The sequence below is a fragment of the Bos taurus genome, chromosome 4, assembly GCF_002263795.3.
Source record: "Bos taurus isolate L1 Dominette 01449 registration number 42190680 breed Hereford chromosome 4, ARS-UCD2.0, whole genome shotgun sequence".
NCBI lineage: Eukaryota > Metazoa > Chordata > Mammalia > Artiodactyla > Bovidae > Bos > Bos taurus.
The window spans coordinates 8,889,131-8,908,437 of NC_037331.1; positions in this window are offsets into that span (position 1 = coordinate 8,889,131).

Consider the following 19,307-nt stretch of genomic DNA (forward strand, 5'->3'; position numbering starts at 1 on the left):
AAATAGTACTTCTATGAACATTCTTCAACATGTCTTTTGAACTTATTTATGCATTTTTGGTTGGCTTCACACCTAGGAATGGAATAGCTTAGCCACAGATTTAAAAGGTACTGCCAAACAGATGTCTACAGTAGTTGAACCAATTTATAGTTCCATCAGCAGTGTATGAGAGTTCCAGTTGAATTTAGTACAAAACCCATCAGTTGTTCAGCACCCAGCGGACACTTGGTACTCTGCACCCTTTTCTATCATTTACTGTAGTTGTGTGTGTGGTGCTATCACACTGTGGCTACAGTCTTGATCTTCTCTGATGACATTGTACAAGAGACAGGGACCAAGACCATCCCCAAGAAAAAGAAATGCAAAAAAAGCAAAATGGCTGTCTGAGGAGGCCTTACAAATCGCTGTGAAAAGAAGAGAAGTAACAAGCAAAGGAGAAGAGGAAAGATATTCCCATCTGAATGCAGAGTTCCAAAGAAAAGCAAGGAGAGATAAGAAAGCCTTCCTCAGTGATCAATGCAAAGAAGTAGAGGAAAATAATAGAATGGGAAAGACTATAGATCTCTTCAAGAAAATTAGTGATACCAAGGGAACATTTCATGCAAAGATGGGCTCAATAAAGGACAGAAATGGTAGGGACCTAACAGAAGCAGAAGATATTAAGAGGTGGCAAGAGTACACAGAAGAATTATACAAAAAAGGTCTTTATGACCCAGATAATCATGATGGTATGATCACTCACCTAGAGCCAGACATCCTGGAATGTAAGTCAAGTGGGCCTTAGGAAACATCAGTATGAACAAAGCTAGTGGAGGTGATGGAATTCCAGTTGAGCTATTTCAAATCCTGAAAGATGATGCTGTGAAAGTGCTGCACTTAATATGTCAGCAAATTTGAAAAACTCAGCAGTGGCCACAGGACTGGAAAAGGTCAGTTTTCATTCCAATCCCAAAGAAAGGCAATGCCAAAGAATACTCAAACTACCACATAATTGCATTCATCTCACATGCTAGGAAAGTAATGCTCAAAATTCTCCAAGCCAGGCTTCCAGATGTTTAAGCTGGTTTTAGTAAAGGCAGAGGAACCAGAGATCAAATTGCCAACATCCACTGGATCATGGAAAAAGCAAGAGAGTTCCAGAAAAACATCTATTTCTGCTTTATTGACTACGCCAAAGCCTTTGACTGTGTGGATCACTACAATCTGTGGAAAATTCTGAAAGAGATGGGAATACCAGATCACCTGACCTGCCTCTTGAGAAATCTGTATATAGGTCAGGAAGCAACAGTTAGAACTGGACATGGAACAACAACCTGGTTTCGAATAGGAAAAGGAGTTCGTCAAGGCTGTATATTGTCACCCTGCTTATTTAACTTATATGCAAAGTAGATGACATGAAATGCTGGGCTGGATGAAGCACAAGCTGGAATCAAGATTGCTGGGAGAAATATCAATAACCTTAGATGTGCAGATGACACCACCCTGATGGCAAAAAGCAAAGAACTAAAGAGCCTCTTGATGAAAGTCAAAGAGGAGAGTGAAAAACATTCAGAAAATGAAGATCATGGCATCTGGTCCCATCACTTTATGGCCAGTAGATGGGGAAACAGTGGAAACAGTGGCAGACTACTTTTTTGGGCTCCAAAATCACTGCAGATGGTGACTGCAGCCATGAAATTAAAAGACGCTCACTCCTTGGAAGGAAAGTTAAGACCAACCTAGACAGCATATTAAAAAGCAGAGACATTACTTTGTCAACAAAGGTCCCTCTAGTCAAGGCTATGGTTTTTCCAGTGGTCATGAATGGATGTGAGAGTTGGACTGTGAAGAAAGCTGAGCGCCAAAGAATTGATGCTTTTGAACTGTGGTGTTGTAGAAGACCCTTGAGAGTCCTTTGGACTGCAAGGAGATCCAACCAGTTCATCCTAAAGGAAATTAGTCCTAAATATTCATTGGAAGGACTGATGTTGAAGCTGAAACTCTAATACTTTGGCCACCTGATGTGAAGAACTGACTCATTGGAAAAGACCCTGATGCTGGGAAAGATTGAAGGCAGGAGGAGAAGGGGACGACAGAGGATGAGATGGCTGGATGGCATCACCAACTCAATGGACATGGTTTTGAGTAAACTCCAGGAGTTGGTGATCGACAGGGAGGCCTGGCTTGCTGCAGTCCATGGGGTCGCAGAGTCAGACACACCTTAGCAACTGAGCAACAATATTTTTCTTATTGCTTTATAGGAGTTTTTTTTTTTAAATAATATCCTGGATATGAGTCCTCCGTCAGATTTATGTATTGTTGAAAGCTTCTCCTACTGAGGATTCTTTAATGCTGTCTTGTAGTGTAATTTATCATTTTTCTTTATGGTTATTGCTTTTTGTAATGAGTTTAAAATTTTTTGTCTACTCCAAGTTTATGATGATTCTCAAGCTATTAATTACTAGATGCCATTCCTCTTTCTGGACACTTCATTTAACCTTCTATTGGTTCCAATAATCATTATGTGAGATTCATTTTTTTCTTTTTAGATTTTTTGAAGTAATTGGCTGTTTTAGGTCTTACTTTTCATATAAGTCAAGAAGTAACCAAAACATATGATTACGTGAACATAAACAATATAAGATTGATTGCTTTACATACCAAGAAATTCCAAGGTTGCGCAGCAACAGGTACAGCATGTCAAGTTCCAGTTCTGCTTCAATGAAAGACTTCTCTGTTTTGTTATCCTCCTGTGTTGACTTCATCCTCAGGTTGCTAGCCAAATGCTGCACTGAGCCCTAGCTTGCTAAGAAATACACAGGGAAGCTGGGCTTCCCCGGCAGCTCGGAGGTAAAGAATATGCCTGTAATGCAGCAGCCACAGGAGACCCGGTTTGATCCCTGGGTGGGGAAGATCTCCTGGAGGAGGGCAAGGCAAGCCACTCCAGTATTCTTGCCAAGGACAGAGGAATCTCATGGGCTACAGTCCACAAGGTTGCAGAGTCAGACATGACTGAAGTGACTGAGCCCGCACGTACAGGGAAGCCTGGAATGTCGCCCTCCATAGGGTCACAAAGAGTCAGACGCTGAACACACACACGTAGGAAATATTTCATCATGACTGAGTGTTAATTATTATCAGATGCTTTTATTGCAGTGATTGAGTTAACACTGTTTTATTCCTTTAATGTGTTGACTAATATAACAAATCTATTTTCTAGTTTTGAACCATCCTTGAATTTCTCAGATAAATATATTCTTAAATATCTTCTTTCAATCTCCCGGTGGATTCAATTTGCTAATATTTTATATAATTGGATTCTTTGTTTGTAACAAAATAGGCCTATACTTTTATTTTCTTGTGTGGTCTCCAGCTTAATTTGATATCAGGGTTAAGCTGAGTGGCTTAATTCCTCCTATTTTTCTATGTCTTAGAGCAATTTGATACATTAGAAATTACAACTGATCCTCATTATTTGTGAATTCTGTATCTGTGAATTTGCCTACCAGTTAAAATTGATTTGTAACCCCAAAATCAATACTTGCAGCACTTTTGTGGTCATTTGTAGACAAATGCAGAGAGGTGAAATATTTGAATCATCCTACAGGCACATTCCCAGTGGAAGTCAAACAAGGTGATGCTCCGCCTTCTTGACTCAGCTCTCCTACTGCAATCAAGTATCTTTTTCATGGTCTACTTAGTGCCCTGTCTTTTTCGTTTTTGTGCTTTTGCTGGTGATTCTGCAGCTTAAAGTGGTCTCCAAGCACAGTGCTGGCATGTTGTCTTAAGTTCCTAAGCACAAGAATCTGGCTATGACGTGCCTTATGGAGGAAATTTGTATTTGAAATAAGTCTTGTTGAGGCATAACTTATTGTGCTGTTGGCCATGAGTCTAATGTTAATGAATCAACAATATCTACTAAGTAGAATATTTTTAAACAGAAACATACATAAAACAAAGTTATGTATTGATCAGTTGGTGAAAATGTGGCCAGAGGCTCACAGGACTAACTCTACATTTCCCCTAAGAGCAATAATTCAGTGCTCACTAATTCAGTGTTAATAGTGACTTTTTAGAGCATAATTGCCACCAATAACGAGAACTGACTATACCTATTGTTTGAAGAGTTGACAGTAGTGACTTTATTGCCTCTTGTAGACACAGATCAGTAATTACCATTTTGCTTTCTTTTCTGGACTCGGTCTGTTCAAGCATCCCCCTGGGCCAATTTTAGTAATTTACACTTCTTTAAAAAGTGTCTGTTTCATCTGATATTCACATTGACTGGTGTTCCTTTTTACAATATTTTATTCTCCTGTGTATGTTCCATTTTTGTTACGAATCTTATGATTTGGGGGTTTCTCTTTTTCTCTGACACCTGTCAATGTCTAACTTTGACGTTGTTGACATTGTGTTTGCTTGTAAGCATTTTCAAATAATCAAGTCCTATTCTGTGATTACTTTGTTGTTTGTTTATTTTATTTTCCTTAACATTTTCTCATATCTTTATTAACTCCTTCCTTCTTCTTAAAGTTTAAAACTTAGTCCACTTGTCTTAATTGTTTCGTATATTCTAAAATAAAATCATATATAATACTTTAAATTTTCCCTCGGCTTTCTCTTTGACTCTCTCATCCCATAAGATTTTATATAAAATTTTTCCTGCTATGTAGTTATATTTTGTAGCTTAATTTTTATTTTCTTGAAACCAAGAATTACTAGAAGTGTTTTTCCTGAGTACTAATTATTTTACATACCAGTTAATTGATTAATTTCTAATTTTACTGCACTGCCCTCAGCAAATGTGGCTACATGGGGTTAACTACTAGAACTTGTATTTCTTGCTCTGGTACTAGGCTGAACACAAAGCTTCTCAAAAAGGTCTTGAAATAATATTGCTGTGCATCAGGGCATCAGGGAATAGCTTTCATTGTTTTCAAAATTTCCCACGCTACCTGCAAATGCTAACTCTTCCTCTCCTCCTGGGAGGGGTTGCCAGACCCCACCTGTATGATAGCTTGCCCTTCTTCTTTGATCTCCTCCCACCTCTAAGACCTAGAGGTGATCCCTTCCTCCAGTACAGTTAGGAACTTACTTTTTATCTTATAAGCCCTTTTTACCTGTATCTTATAATAAAAATTGACATTCATATTCCTAAACTCTGTTTTTATACATAAAAGGGAATTTTGGAATTTGAAATCTGTTTTCTCTCCCACAAAACCCTGACCTTTAAAACTATTGTCTTACTACAGACTCAAAAAACCTGATTTGAGGCTGAGCAATGTTAGAACCTGACATGGAACAATGGGCTGGTTCAAAATTGGAAAAGGAGTACGTCAAGGCTGTATATTGTCACCCTGCCTATTTAACTCATATGCAGAGTACATCAAGAGAAATGCCAGGCTGGATGAATCACAAACTCGAATCAAGATTGCCAGGAGAAATATCAATAACCTCAGATATGCAGATGACACCACCCAGATGGCAGAAAGCAAAGAGGAACTAAAGAGCCTCTTGATGCAAGTGAAAGAGGAGAGTGAAAAAGTTGGCTTAAAGCTCAACATTCAGAAAACAAAGATCATGGCATATGGTCCCATCACTTCATGGCAAATAGATGGGAAAGCAATGGAAACAGTGACAGACTTTATTTTCTTGAGCTCCAAAATCACTGCAGATGGTGACTGCAGTCATGAAATTAAAAGACACTTGCTCCTTGGAAGAAAAGCTATGACCAACCTAGACAGCATATTAAAAAGCAGAGACAGTACTTTGCCATCAAAGGTTTTTAGTGTATGGTTAAAGCTATGGTTTTCCCAGTGGTCATGTATGGATGTGAGAATTGGACCATAAAGAAAGCTGAGTGCTGAAGAATTGCTTTTGAACTGTGGTGTTGGAGAAGACTCTGAGAGTCCCATGGACTGCAAGGAGATCCAACCAGTCAATCTTAAAGGAAATCAGTCCTGAATATTCATTGGAAGGACTGATGCTGAAGCTGAAACTCCAAAACTTTCGCCTCCTGATGAGAAGAGCCAACTCATTAGAAAAGCTCCTGATGCTGGGAAAGATTGAAGGCAGGAGGAGAAGGGGGTGACAGAGGATGAGATGGTTGGATGGCATCACTGACACAATGGGCATAAGTTTGAGCAAGCTCCAGGAGTTGGTGATGGACAGGGAAGCCTGGAATGCTGCAGTCCATGGGTCACAAAGAGTTGGACACAGCTGAGTGACGGAACAACACCAACAAATGGCTTTATTGCCCTATAAGATATATATTTAGGCCCTGAAGCACTGAAACCCTTGGATTCAATGGGACAGAAATCACATGGCATAATGATTTAAAGGGAATTAAAAATACTCTGACTTAACATTTTAAAAAATACTCAACTGACTCTGATTGATTTGTTTTTTTGTGTGGTCCAATTGGCCTGAATTTTATTTAGCAGCTTACAGTAACTAGCTGTGGTAAATTATTTCTTCACCATTCTTCCACCCCACTCCCCTCAGCTGTGATGCACTTTTAGCAGAGAAACTTCCCAGTGTCCCTAGCTTGGAGTTTGGCCAGGTGATTTGCTTTGAGCAATGAAACATGAGAGGACTTCTGGGTACTACTCTGAACCAGACAAAAATGTATATGTGTGGCTTGGTTTGCCCTCTCACATTCTTGCAATTCTCCATGAAGAGATTGTCCAGAACACCAGTTTCTTCATTCTGAATCCCAGAATAAGGAGACATATGGAACAGACCCAAATCTAACCCATATCCTGCTGCCAAGCCCAGCCAAACCCAGCTGAGTCATAACCCAATCCACAGACTGATGAGCAAGAAACCAATATTTGTTGTTAGAAGTCAACGGAGATTTGGGGAGTTGTTTGTTCTATAGCATTATTTCAGTATAAAGCTGACTAATTCAGTAATCTTGTGGTAAATTATTCCGGCATGCTCTATATTTTATATAAATCACAGTAGACAATTCAAATTATATATCTGATCCTCCAATTTAATCAAGTCTCCATACGAACAAGCAAAAAAGAAAAAGTTTGTACCACGTAGTTTGGTAGCCACACATGGGTGGATGCAATGGAAATATACCTGCATCTTTCCATTAGGTTAGAAATATTTCAGTTTCTACTAGTTGGTCAGGAACCTAGCAAGGTCTTCATATATGCAAGGCCTCCTATGATGCATCTTGGAGTACAGCCCCTCCTACAGGCTTTTTATGTTGGCGCAGAATAACACCCCAGCCAGTGGGAGGACAAGTGTAGCAACTTCCTCATGACCAGCTGTTCATTTGCATAACTCCAGCGCAAGGGTGACATCCTATCAATGTGATGATGGGCGGAAATAGGGATGAATTTCAATATCCACATATTACCGTGGGTATCTCTCTCTCCCACCTTAAGCTGACATCTGTGATGGCCTTTCTGAATAACTCCGGGCATCAGAGGGTTGCTCTCTCCCATAAGCCAAGATAGCTTTGGCAAACACATCTGTATAATGTGTGCACTGGGCACATTTCCTTGTTGAATTATTCAACTAAATCTGATAATGAGAGCGCATTGACACAGTTAAACACTCAGGTGAATAAAGGATTCACTTTGAAGTGCAGACGTTTTTGGAGTCATCTGTGCTTTAACAAGTGATGATTCTTACTACCCTCATCCAGGGAGGAAGAAACTTTAGAAAAGGTAAACTAGAGTTGAGCATGCTGGAGGCTTTTGCTGGCATGATTTCAAGGAGATGAAAGGTGGAGGCAGTTTCCAGTATTCATTTGAGCCATCAATCTTTTTTGAATAAATGTAATGAATTTTAAGAGATGGGAAAATGAGACTCAGTTCTTAAGTGAATCTTATTTCTTCCTCTGAACTCCAATGGGACATAGAGACATGAATACAACTACAGGCATCAACACATCTGATTTCTGATCCTCCCTCTGTAAAGCCCCTCATGCACAACCTTACAAAAACCTTGGGCTTTTTTCACCTCAAATCTCACTCTGTAAAATGGGAGAAAATTGACTAATTTCCCTCATTGTTACCATAGTATGTACAAAGCATCAACGAAAGTTTTGCAAATACAAGACTATCCAGAAATACAAATTTGGGTAATGGTTGTATTTAAATATGATGCATACAGTATGAAGCATCCGACAGTCACACTGGCTGTCTCTACAATAAGGACATCATCACTGATGATTTGGCACCTGGCAAATGACACCTTGTAGTTTTATTAGTGTGCTTGTCTCTCCAACTGGTCTGTATGTCCTTATACATAAGGGCTATTTCTCAACTCTCTTTTAATATTCATAACTTAGTACAGTATGGAAAGCACAAGGTAGGTGATCATTGATTGTATAATGAAGTGTGAGTCACTCAGTCGTGTCCGACTCTTTGTGACCCCATGGTCTGTAGCCCACCAGGCTCCTCTGTGCTCGGAATTCTCCAGGCAAGAATACTGGAGTGGGTTGCCATTCCCTCCTCCAGGGGATCTTCCAGACTCAGGGATCAAACCCAAGTCTCCTGCATTGCAGGCAGACTTTACTGACTGAGCCACCAGGGAAGCCGTGATTGTAAAATAAAAGTAGTTAAGAGTTGCCATTTATTGATTCTCTTCCATGTGCCAGACCCTCCACTAGCATTCACTGTCTCTGATTCATACAATTGTACGATAACTCCAAAGGAAAAAATTATCCCCATCTTACAGATCAAGAAACTGAGGGTCAGAGAGACTAGGAGACTAAGTCAAGATATACCGCTAATTTAATTAAGAATGGCTCTGCATGTAATGAATAAAACATTTTAAGTAATTAGATGGTCATAGTTAATTGTGTAGAAAAGCAGGAACTAAAATAAAGTATTACTAGTAAGTGCTGACCTAGTTCACTGTTCTTATCAACTATTCAGTGTCTGCTAGGATCAGAGAACTTACTTAACCTCTGAAAGCAAAGCTTTATATCAGTATCTAGAGAAGAAAGTAAACTGTGCAAATGCTCATCTCTTAACAGAGAAATAATTTCCGTTGCCCAGGATGTCTGGTCTAAGTCTTTCTTTCCAAATGATTATATCTAACTTGATGAAGTGATATTTGTTTGTCAAAATTTCATGCTTACTTGTCCTTGAAAACACATATACCCAGTCATATCTATATTTTACACACTATTTCCCCCATATTATATGCTCTAGAAGAAAACTGTAAAAGCAAGACAAGAGAGAGAATTTGTAAAAGTTGAGTGTTCGTTCTCCAGTGGCCTCCACATGATCGTAATCCAATATTGTGGATGAGTCATTTAGATGAGTCTCATCCTCACAGTATCTCTTTCATGATCAGGAAAGGACCACTTAGCTAACTGCTCTCTTTTTGTCTCTGAGGCAATGAGAACCGAGACAGAAGAAGTGACCAGATCGCAGTCAGTCAGTTGGCCCGAGTCTGAGTTACAATTAGAATCCAGGCTTTCTTTCCATTCCCCCAACCCCAAATTTCCAAATTACACTCTGAAAAAATACACCATCCTTTTCTCGTGTGATAATTAAGAAATATAAGCTTAAGAAACACCTAGTTTTCTTCAGTCTTGAATTAGCCAGTGACTTGAATAGTAAGCTTTCAAAAACATACAGTAAATCTGATTTTAACAAATCAACTCTGCTCAGGGAACCTTTCCTTATTTACAAAAACCTTCACATTTAGTGTTGCATTTCGTTCTCACTGCAATCCTGTGAGCTGTTATTATAATCTTGATCTTGTGGATGAGGAAACTGTTGGTCAAAAGAGACTAAATCATTCAGCTGGTGGGTAGCAGAGCCAGACTCTAAAATGGCTGCGTAAGTTTGACTTCATTGATGCCTCCTTTTCAACACAACTCCTGATTCTTCTCATGGAAAAACTATCTAACTTTCTCCCAGTGAGTTCAAGCTTCCCTTCGCAAGAGAGTTTTGGCCAAGAGAGGGGGCCAGGCCAGGGACTACGCTCTCAGCCCTATACCCTTTTGGGTGTGGCCATGTTCATCCACAGAACATGAGCAGAAGCCTTCTGTGTCAGAAGCAGATGTGCCTTTACACGCTTCTCCTTTCCCATCCTCCGGTGTGTGTTGCTGACTGGGGTGTCCTTGGTAGGCACGTGCTGAAGATGGCAGAGCTGCTGACCCAGGGCCCCCAAATAACAGTGGAACAAATGTGCCTTACTCCATGAGCAAAAAAAAAAAAAAAAAATGTTTCTTGGGAAAACCAATGACATTGAAGGGTTTGTCTGCAAACCCAGCTAGCAGTACCCTAGCAAAATGAATGTACTTTTTATTGGAGAAGAAGATTAAGATTTCTGTTACTTCTTATCACTATAAATACTTGCTTGCTAAATTCACTGACTTTAATTTTACAAAATGTAAGTGATTCTCCCAAGTCATTTCCCAATGACTGCCTTTCTGTTCCTTGATTTTCTCTTAGTTAAAGCTTAAGGATGATTACTAGGTTTCCCAGGTGGGACTAGTGGTAAAGAATCTGTTAATGAAGGAGACGCAAGAGACATGGGTTCAATCCCTGGGTTGGGAAGACCCCCTGGAGGAGGGCATGGCAACTACTTCAGTATTCTTGTCTGTAAAATCCCTTGAACAGAGGAGCCTGGTGGGCTACAGTCCATGGAGTTGCAAAGACTCAGACGTGACCAGGCACACAATGATAATCTCTCGTATATTTCTACGTATGGTACTCAAAGTATGTAGGGTACTCAAACTCAGACTGAAGCAACTGAGCACTCAAACACAAGTGCCATAAAAGCACATTCATAGATCAGATCAGATCAGATCAGTCGCTCAGTCGTGTCCATAGTTAGTTGTAAAACAAATAGATACCTGACAAAATTTTTTCTTAAAGCCCTCCTTCTTTTAAGCCCTTTCAAGCACTCCCCATCTTCAAAAACATTTTTGAAGAAAATTTACATCTCTGACTGGGCAAGGAGTGCTGGTCTGGAATGAATCAGCAAGGATTTATTGTTTCCTAGGAATATAGTTCACACAAGGGCTTCTCTGCTGGTTGGCAGCCCTGAGCCTTACCCCTGAGGATGCTCCCTTAGCAACACACAGCACCTGTTGTCTGGGCACTGGTTCCAGAATGCGGCCTAAGATTTATGCCATGACCTCACATCGCCCACATTTCCCCACCACACAGAGGGTCTGAGGCCTTCACTCTTTTCATCCTCTTGATGTGGTTGCTCCAGGAGTGAGGAGTGGGAGAAATGATGGTTTGGAAAAAGGTACCTCGAAAAATTATTTTGACAACTCCCTCCTCCACTCTAAGCTTTCAACCTTCTCTCTCGCCACCACGTCAAAGTACTGCTCCTCTCAATACGTCAAGTGTAAAACCTGAATCAAAAATCTGAAGGAAAAAAAAATGGAAAGTTTTGCCAACAAAGCAGTCCCTATGGCAAATGATAAATACCTCAAGTCTTTTTGGTAAAAAAAAAAAATCCTAAAAGCAGAGTTTGGTCACTGGAGTAAATCCCCATAGAAAAAGGAATAAATCTCTGTGACATGTGTTAATGTACACCATTTCCCTGAAACACCTCTTCCTGTCCGCTTTCCACACCTCCTTCCCCCTTTTCCCAATGCCCCTTTTGTTCTGTATCTTTTGGCCTTCAGGGGACAGCTTAGCCAGCAGATGGTACTAGGAAAACCGAGGGTATTGCATGCAGCTGTGTGTAAGCATACTGGTGAATTAACATTCCAGGTCTAGGATATGAAATAAAAATCATTGTGAGCAAAAAGATGGATGATTTTTTTCCCATGCCCTATTCATTCATGTGCACAATAAGAATTTACCGTTCACCTATGGTGTCAGTACTGTTTAAGGCAATGGAGAAATAAAAATAGAAGATGTGGTCTCTGTTTCCTTAGCCAGGTACATGTTATAAGTCTAAGAATCCCAAACAAACTATACAACTAAAACATAAAGAACGAGAGATTCAACTAACTAAACAGAAAAGATCCGCATGTTGAAATGCATCACACATATGAGTCAGGAAAAGTGCTCTTGTTTCATCTGTTTGATTGTTTGCAGGAGGACTGTCCTAGAATGGATTATCAGGAATCACATGTTATATGACAGGTGACGTATAACACCTGAAGAGACATCTTTAGTCTGAAAACATCATGAGTCAGACTCTAACTACAGCCCAGAGTTCAGATTTGTTCTCCTCCACTCAAGAGATGGATATGGACCCTAGAGAGAGTCTAGTGGAGATGCACAGAGGAGAGGAAGGCCTGCAAAAGAAGGCACTGGAGATGCTGATGGAAGCAATAGTAGGCTCCATCCTAGCTGGCTTCACATTCAGCTCCACCATGACTCACAGCATGTTCCCCAAGGAAGTCCCAGAGAGACTGTACAGATTGAACTTCCACTATGAAACTTCCACTCTTTTCTGGTTCTTTTGCTGTCAAAACGGGCCAATCCAGAGCTGCCCAATAAGTCACCTTGAACTACACCTGCTTTGCATTACTGCCTCCTGTTTCTCTTCCCTGGAGATTCTTCAGCCATCTGGACCACATTGTGGCACGACACACTTCTCATTTTCTCCACAAACATCCCTGATTGAAGGCAGATGACACCTGACCTCCAGCTCACCTTTAGGGATCTGTGCTAAGTCTGGTTAAGCACAGCCAGTTATAGTGTGGCTGTTATTCCTATCTGCCAACTCTGTGGGTCACAGGTTATTTTATGGATACGACTGAGCGTCTCCACTTTCACTTTTCACTTTCATGCATTGGAGAAGGAAATGGCAACCCACTGCAGTGTTCTTGCCTGGAGAATCCCAGGGACCGGGGAGCCTGGTGGGCTGCTGTCTGTGGGGTCACACAGAGTCGGACACGACTGAAGTGACTTAGCAGCAGCAGCAGCAGCAGCAGCAGCTATTGTTCAGGGAGATCACAACCAGATTGAAATTCTGTTTAAGTCAAACATCTAGATAATTAGACCATAAGCCCAACTATTAAGAAAAGTCATACTTTAGAAGTCCTTAGGAATAGGCTGGACATTCACCTGTCTTGGATGTTTCAATATACTTCTATATAGAAGATGATTTTTTGATATTTCAACACTATAACCATATATCCCAAATGTATTAACATTTATTAACATTTAATAACATGTTAAATATGTTTATTACCATTTAATAACATATCATTTTCAACATTTAACATTAACACATAATAACATATATTAACATTTCTCTAGGTTTTACTTCCTCTTTGGTCCATGTGTTTGGGAATGAAAGGGAGGTGGAAAATCTGCCAATAAATTGTAGCTACTGTATAGCTCTTCCGTGGGGCTGGAAATGACCCAGTAATTTTTAAAGCTGATTAACTCTTGCCTCATGTAAATGTATCACACTGGTTTGAATAAGATCCATTGGCTTGATTCTTTTGGCATCGTCTTCAGTTTCTTCCATCACCATCATTACCATTAAACTATATTGTGTTTTCTCTATATAATGGGTTTTGTGCTAAGTGCTTTACACATATCATCTATTAGAAATCTCACCACGATTCTATTAGGTAGATACTATTAGTGTCCCCATTTTGCATACAAGGAAACTGAGACTAAGAGAGATTATGTGACTTGCCCACTAGTAATAATTATATCTATTTTTTTTTTGTCTAAATAACCTAAGGCATTTGATAAGGAATAACTTTTATGACTTGGAGCCTCATATTTGCTGGATGATTTTTACATTTCTTGCATTTATTTCAGAATGAAACACACTTATCCCCTTAGTCTTAAAGTATCTCTCTATGCTACTCTCCTCTCTGCTTCTGGGATCTACTATCTTTTATACTTACTCTCTTCCTCTCTTTTCGCAATCACACTTCTGTCCTCATCACCCCCACGTGTAGGGCTTCTATGCAACTTTCCTTCCACCTTTCTCCTCTGCCTACTTACAAGAAGTGCAAAGCACAAGACGTGGGTGCAGAGAAGCACTCTCTCATACAGGCTCAGAGCAGAGAGCTTTTATTTGCAAGAAGTCTGAAAGGCTTTAACACAGAAAGAGAATTTTCCCCTGCTCTTGAAAACTGTTGGGCAAGTTTCCAAACTCCCACTGTAGTAGGAAAAAAAAATCCAACTATCTGGAGCATTTTATGCACCTGACACCATCATGTTAGTGGCATCACATTACATGCTCACTACAGACTTCTACCACATGCTGTTGCAATTAACCACATGGGAATGTGCAGGCCAGGACCCCTCACAGTTATTCAATCATTGCCACAGTACAACATACAGAGCAGTGAGCACTAAAAATGCTCTTGGAACATAATGCTATATTTCATTAGAAAATGCAATTGTGACTTTCCTGGGAGTGACAGCTCTGGTAGGAAGAGATGATGCCCCGGATTTCTACTTATCACCAGTGCAACGACTCTAATCCTCCAGCTCCATGTCAGGTCTTTGATAAATAACCTCCAAAGAAACTTCAAGATGGTTTGATTGGCTGAAAACAGTGTCTAGATTTTAGATGCCTGATCAGTCATGAGAACCCTCTTAAGGGATAGGTATTAGGAATTCACTAGTCCTTAACGCAGACATTGCACTGAAACCAAGAGAGGTCAGTTCCGTTGGAAATGCCTGTGGTACCTGCCACAAGACACCTAAATACTGTAGCATCTAAGAACTCTGCTTCTGGAATTTACTCCCTACTGCCATCTCTTCCAGGGATACCTGCACCCTCAAGCCCCTCCCGGGCTGGTAGGGACTCCAGGTCATATCTTCCTTCCCTGTGAAGAGTTCCAGATCTGTACCCACCCTCCTCCCTGCCTCCTAACATCTGTACCTGTTAAAGGCCTTATTCCGAACACATGCTTCTGACTTGGTTTTAGAACTGCTACCATCTAACTAGTGAAACAGAAATTTGAAGATATTATTTTCTGACTGATACTATCTTCTATTTTAATCACAATGGGGTATATTGACTAACAGTGCTGCTTAACAGTAATTAGAAAGTAGAACAAAAAAGCAACACTTTAGAAGTCCTATAAGGGAGTCCTTTCTCTTGTCTCCTGATCAGCTAAAGGCTTTGCAGAGCCTTCAAAATATGTACGATTTTAGTCCTGCAGAGAAAATCTGTCCTGTACAACTATAATATAATCAATGGCAATTGTGAAATTGTAGCTTCCAGAAGAGTCACTGGGCTTCCCTTGGTGGTGCAGTGGCTGAGAATCCACCTGCCACTGCAGGGGACACGGGTTTGACCCCTGGTCTGGGAAGATCTCACACGCCGTGGAGCAGCTAAGCCCAGGCACCACAACTACTGAGGCTGCTTGTTCTAGAGCCCGGGCTCTGCAACAAGAGAAGCCGCTGTAATAAGACCATGCACCACAACGAGAACGTAGCCCCCACTCTCCGCAACTAGAGAAAGCCTGTGTGCAGCGAAAACGACCCAACACAGCCAAAAATTAATAAATAAATAAACCTTTATAAAAGGTTAAAAAAATTTTTTAAATAGGCGCTGATCCTAAAGATGGTTGCTGCTAAGTCGCTTCAGTCATGTCCGACTCTGTGCGACCCCAGAGATGACAGCCCACCAGGCTCCCCCGTCCCTGGGATTCTCCAGGCAAGAACACTGGAGTGGGTTGCCATTTCCTTCTCCAATGCATGAAAGTGAAAAGTGAAAGTGAAGTCGCTCAGTCGTGTCCAACTCCTAGCGACCCCATGGACTGCAGCCCACCAGGCTCCTCTGTCCATGGGATTTTCCAGGCAAGAGTACTGGAGTGGGGTGCCATTGCCTTCTCCCTAAAGATGGTACAAGAGTGAAAAGGTTACTCCCTGCAGTTAGACAGGGCCAGTCCATGCCAAGACACAAATAAAAAAGATAAATTACTATAGGTTTTGGCTTCAAGGCAGATGACAATTATACCCTTGTTTGGAAGTAGGAGATTTCGGGTTTATTGTTGGTAATATCCCCAGAAGCCACACCAACACCACTTGGGAAAATTAGATTAGGATATACTCTGTTTCTCACTTGTAAGTAGATATCTAAATACCTTAGTAAGTACAGAATTTATATTATTGTTACCTACAGTTACATAATGTGACAGAGACAATGCTATGTGTTCATGAAAGCCCCTTCACTTTTCTTCTAGAACTTATAAAACTAGACCTCAGGACTTCCCTCATGGTTCAGAAGTTAAGAATCCACCTGCCAATGCAGGGGACGCGAGTTTGATCCCTGGTCTGAGGAGACTGCATAAGCCCATGCGCCACAACTACTGAGGCTGTGCTCTGCAACAACAGAAGCCCATGCACTGCAACTAGCCAAAACCCACAAACAGCAACACAGACCCAGTGCTGCTGCTGCTAAGTCGCTTCAGTCGTGTCTGACTGTGCGACACCATAGACGGCAGCACACCAGGCTCCCCCGTCCCTGGGATTCTCCAGGCAAGAACACTGGAGTGGGTTGCCATTGACTTCTCCAATGCATGAAAGTGAAAAGTGAAAGTGAAGCTGCTCAGTTGTGTCCGACTCTTTGCGACCCCAGGGACTTCAGCCTACCAGGCTCCTCCGCCCATGGGATTTTCCAGGCAAGAGTACTGGAGTGGGGTGCCATTGCCTTCTCTAAGACCCAGTGCAGCCACAAATAAATGAGTGAATAAAATATATTTTTAAAATAATAGATAAAACTAGACCACATTTTCCAGTCTCCTCTGAAGTTTTGAAGCCCTATGATTAAGTTCCTGCCCATGGAAGGTGGGCAGAAGCCACGCTGGGCACTGTTAGACCCAGCCTCTAATCCTTCTTTATCCCCCACCCCCTTGCCTCCCTACCCTCAGTGGACTGTGATAAGAGCAAGAAATATGAACTCTCCTCATCCCATTCACCCCCTCAAATATCTGCAGCTTGTTACAACCGTTATCCCAATGAAAAAGTACACTCCCTGTGCTCAGGAAGGTTCAGTGAGATGCAGTGAGGTAACTCGCACAGCAAATACCAGGACACAGATTGTAAAAATAATAACAGATGGAGATCCAGGTTCAGTCCCTGGGTCAGGAGGATCCCCTGGAGAAGGAAGTGGCAACCTAGTCCAGTATCCTTGAAGGGAAACTCCCATGGACAGAGGAGCCTGGCGGGCTACAGTCAGTCCACGAGATCACAAACGGTCAGACACAACTGAGCGACTAACTCTCACTTTTTCGCCATGGGGTCCGTCTTCATGGGAGATGCCAGTTATACCCTCATTTTGAAGTAGGATATTTTTGGCATACTGTTGTTGTTGGGAAATCTCTCTTCCCCCTCCCAACGTCCGGTTTTTCTTCCTGAATAATAACACCAACATGCCTTGTGGGGCTGCGCTCTTTTCTGCCCGCCTTTGTGGCCTGATGGGACCCCACCGCTCCCTCCGTATAGGACATTCTACAAGCACTCAGCGGTTTTCATCTGAGTGAATTCGAACAAAAGGAATGTGGTGATGTAGGCAGTAAAGTAATCTCAGCCCCTTGGGTTCCTTGGCCTTTCCCATAGAGCATGTGTCCTCAGCCAGCGCTGAGGAGTCAGACCCTGCATGAGGCACAGCATATGGGGGCGAGCGCATGACTTAAAACAGATGAGGGTTTTAAGTTCAGCCTGTGCTCAACAGTTAAATTCAATTTAGAGACTTCCCAAAAGCCTTTCTGAAGTTACAAAAGGGCCATGAGACATCAGCTCCTTTCTTATGTGGTTGCAGATTTAATTCTGCCGTTCGTGAAGCTGCGTCAAGGCGCTTGCATAACACTTAGCTGTCGCTGACGGAAAGGAGGCTGGTTGCTTCTCTGCGGTTAAACACCTACAGTGAGTACACAACATTCAGCCCCCACCATTGTGTTAGATGTGTGAGCCGGGGGGTTCCTGCTCCCAGAGAATTCAAAGATGCCTAGCGAAAGAGCCATTGAAAATGCCTGAGAGAGGAAAATACTAAAGGGGTAGACCTGGTGCCTCAGAGGTTAAGCTTGAAAAGCCCATCCCTGGAAGGAAGGAAAGACTTGAAAGTCTGAGACAAATACTCAGTTAGAGTTACAGGATTGAGAGGGGTACTGGAGACTCTTCCCGCTGAGATCAAATTCCCTGCCTCTGTGTGGTCAGTGCGAGCCTTTTTCAGCGTCACAGAAAACCTGCCTGTTCCTAATTGCTCCTCACAACTCGAGTGTAGGTTCAGGATGACCTTCTGGGAGACAGCGAGCTCCAGCAACTTGAGCCCCTTTACACTGACTTACGGTGCTATACTATTTTTTTTTCTTTAAAACCAAACAGTCTGAATTTGGAAGCCAGAAATATGGTCCCCATCCCATAAGTAATTGGTTAGTAGTGTGACCTTCCTCTCCTTTGGGCCTGTGAATGGGAGGGTCTGTTATTGGAGGCACACAGTATGTACGTGCTGATCTGACACCCCCTAACTCTGACGTCATTTGTAAGGAAGATTAGCATTTTTAAATCTCTATAGAAGAGTGTTTGCTAATCTAGGAGCAGGCTTTCCCTAGTGGTTCAGATGGTATAGAATCTGCCTGCAATGCTGGAGACCCAGGTTCGATCCCTGGGTGGGAAAGATCCCCTGGAGAAGAGAATGGCTACCCACTTCAGTATTCTTGCTTGGAGAATTCTATGGACAGAAGAGCCTGGTGGGCTACAGTCCATGGGGTTGGAAAGAGTCAGACACGACTGAGTGACTCACACACACACACACATACCTAGGAGCTCATCAAAATTACCAGAGAAGACTGCTGTTCTTTGTTAAGATAAATTTAACAAAGTTATTTGGTTTGAGTTGCATTTAGTTTGTTAAGCTATAACTTACCTGCAGTGAAACACACAGATTCTGTAAGTGTAAAATGTTTTGACAAATATATACCACAATGTAATGTCATCCCCATCAAGCCATAGCAGTGCCATCACCCCCAGAAGCTTCCCTAGTGCCCCCTTACCAATTAACTGCCCTTCCCACCCTCCACAATCACAGTCAACCAATCTTTGACTTCTGTCACTATCTAAATGGAATCAAAAGTATGTACTATTTAGTATCTGGCTTCTTCCACTCCTCATGTCTATGAAAGTCAGTAATTTTTTCTTTTTTTTCTTTTCAGTGGTTTTCCATTGGATGAACATACCTGCTAGGGACTAAACTGTGTCCCCTCAAATGCATTTGGTGAATCTCTAACACCCAAAGTGATTGTATTTGGAGATGAGGCTTTTAGGAGGTAATTAAGGTTTGTGGTTATTGTTTAGTTGCTCCTCCATATCCGACTCTGAAACCCCATGAGCTGTAGCCCCCTAGGCTGCTCTGTCCATGGGATTTCCTAGGCAAGAATACTGGAGTGGGTTGCCATT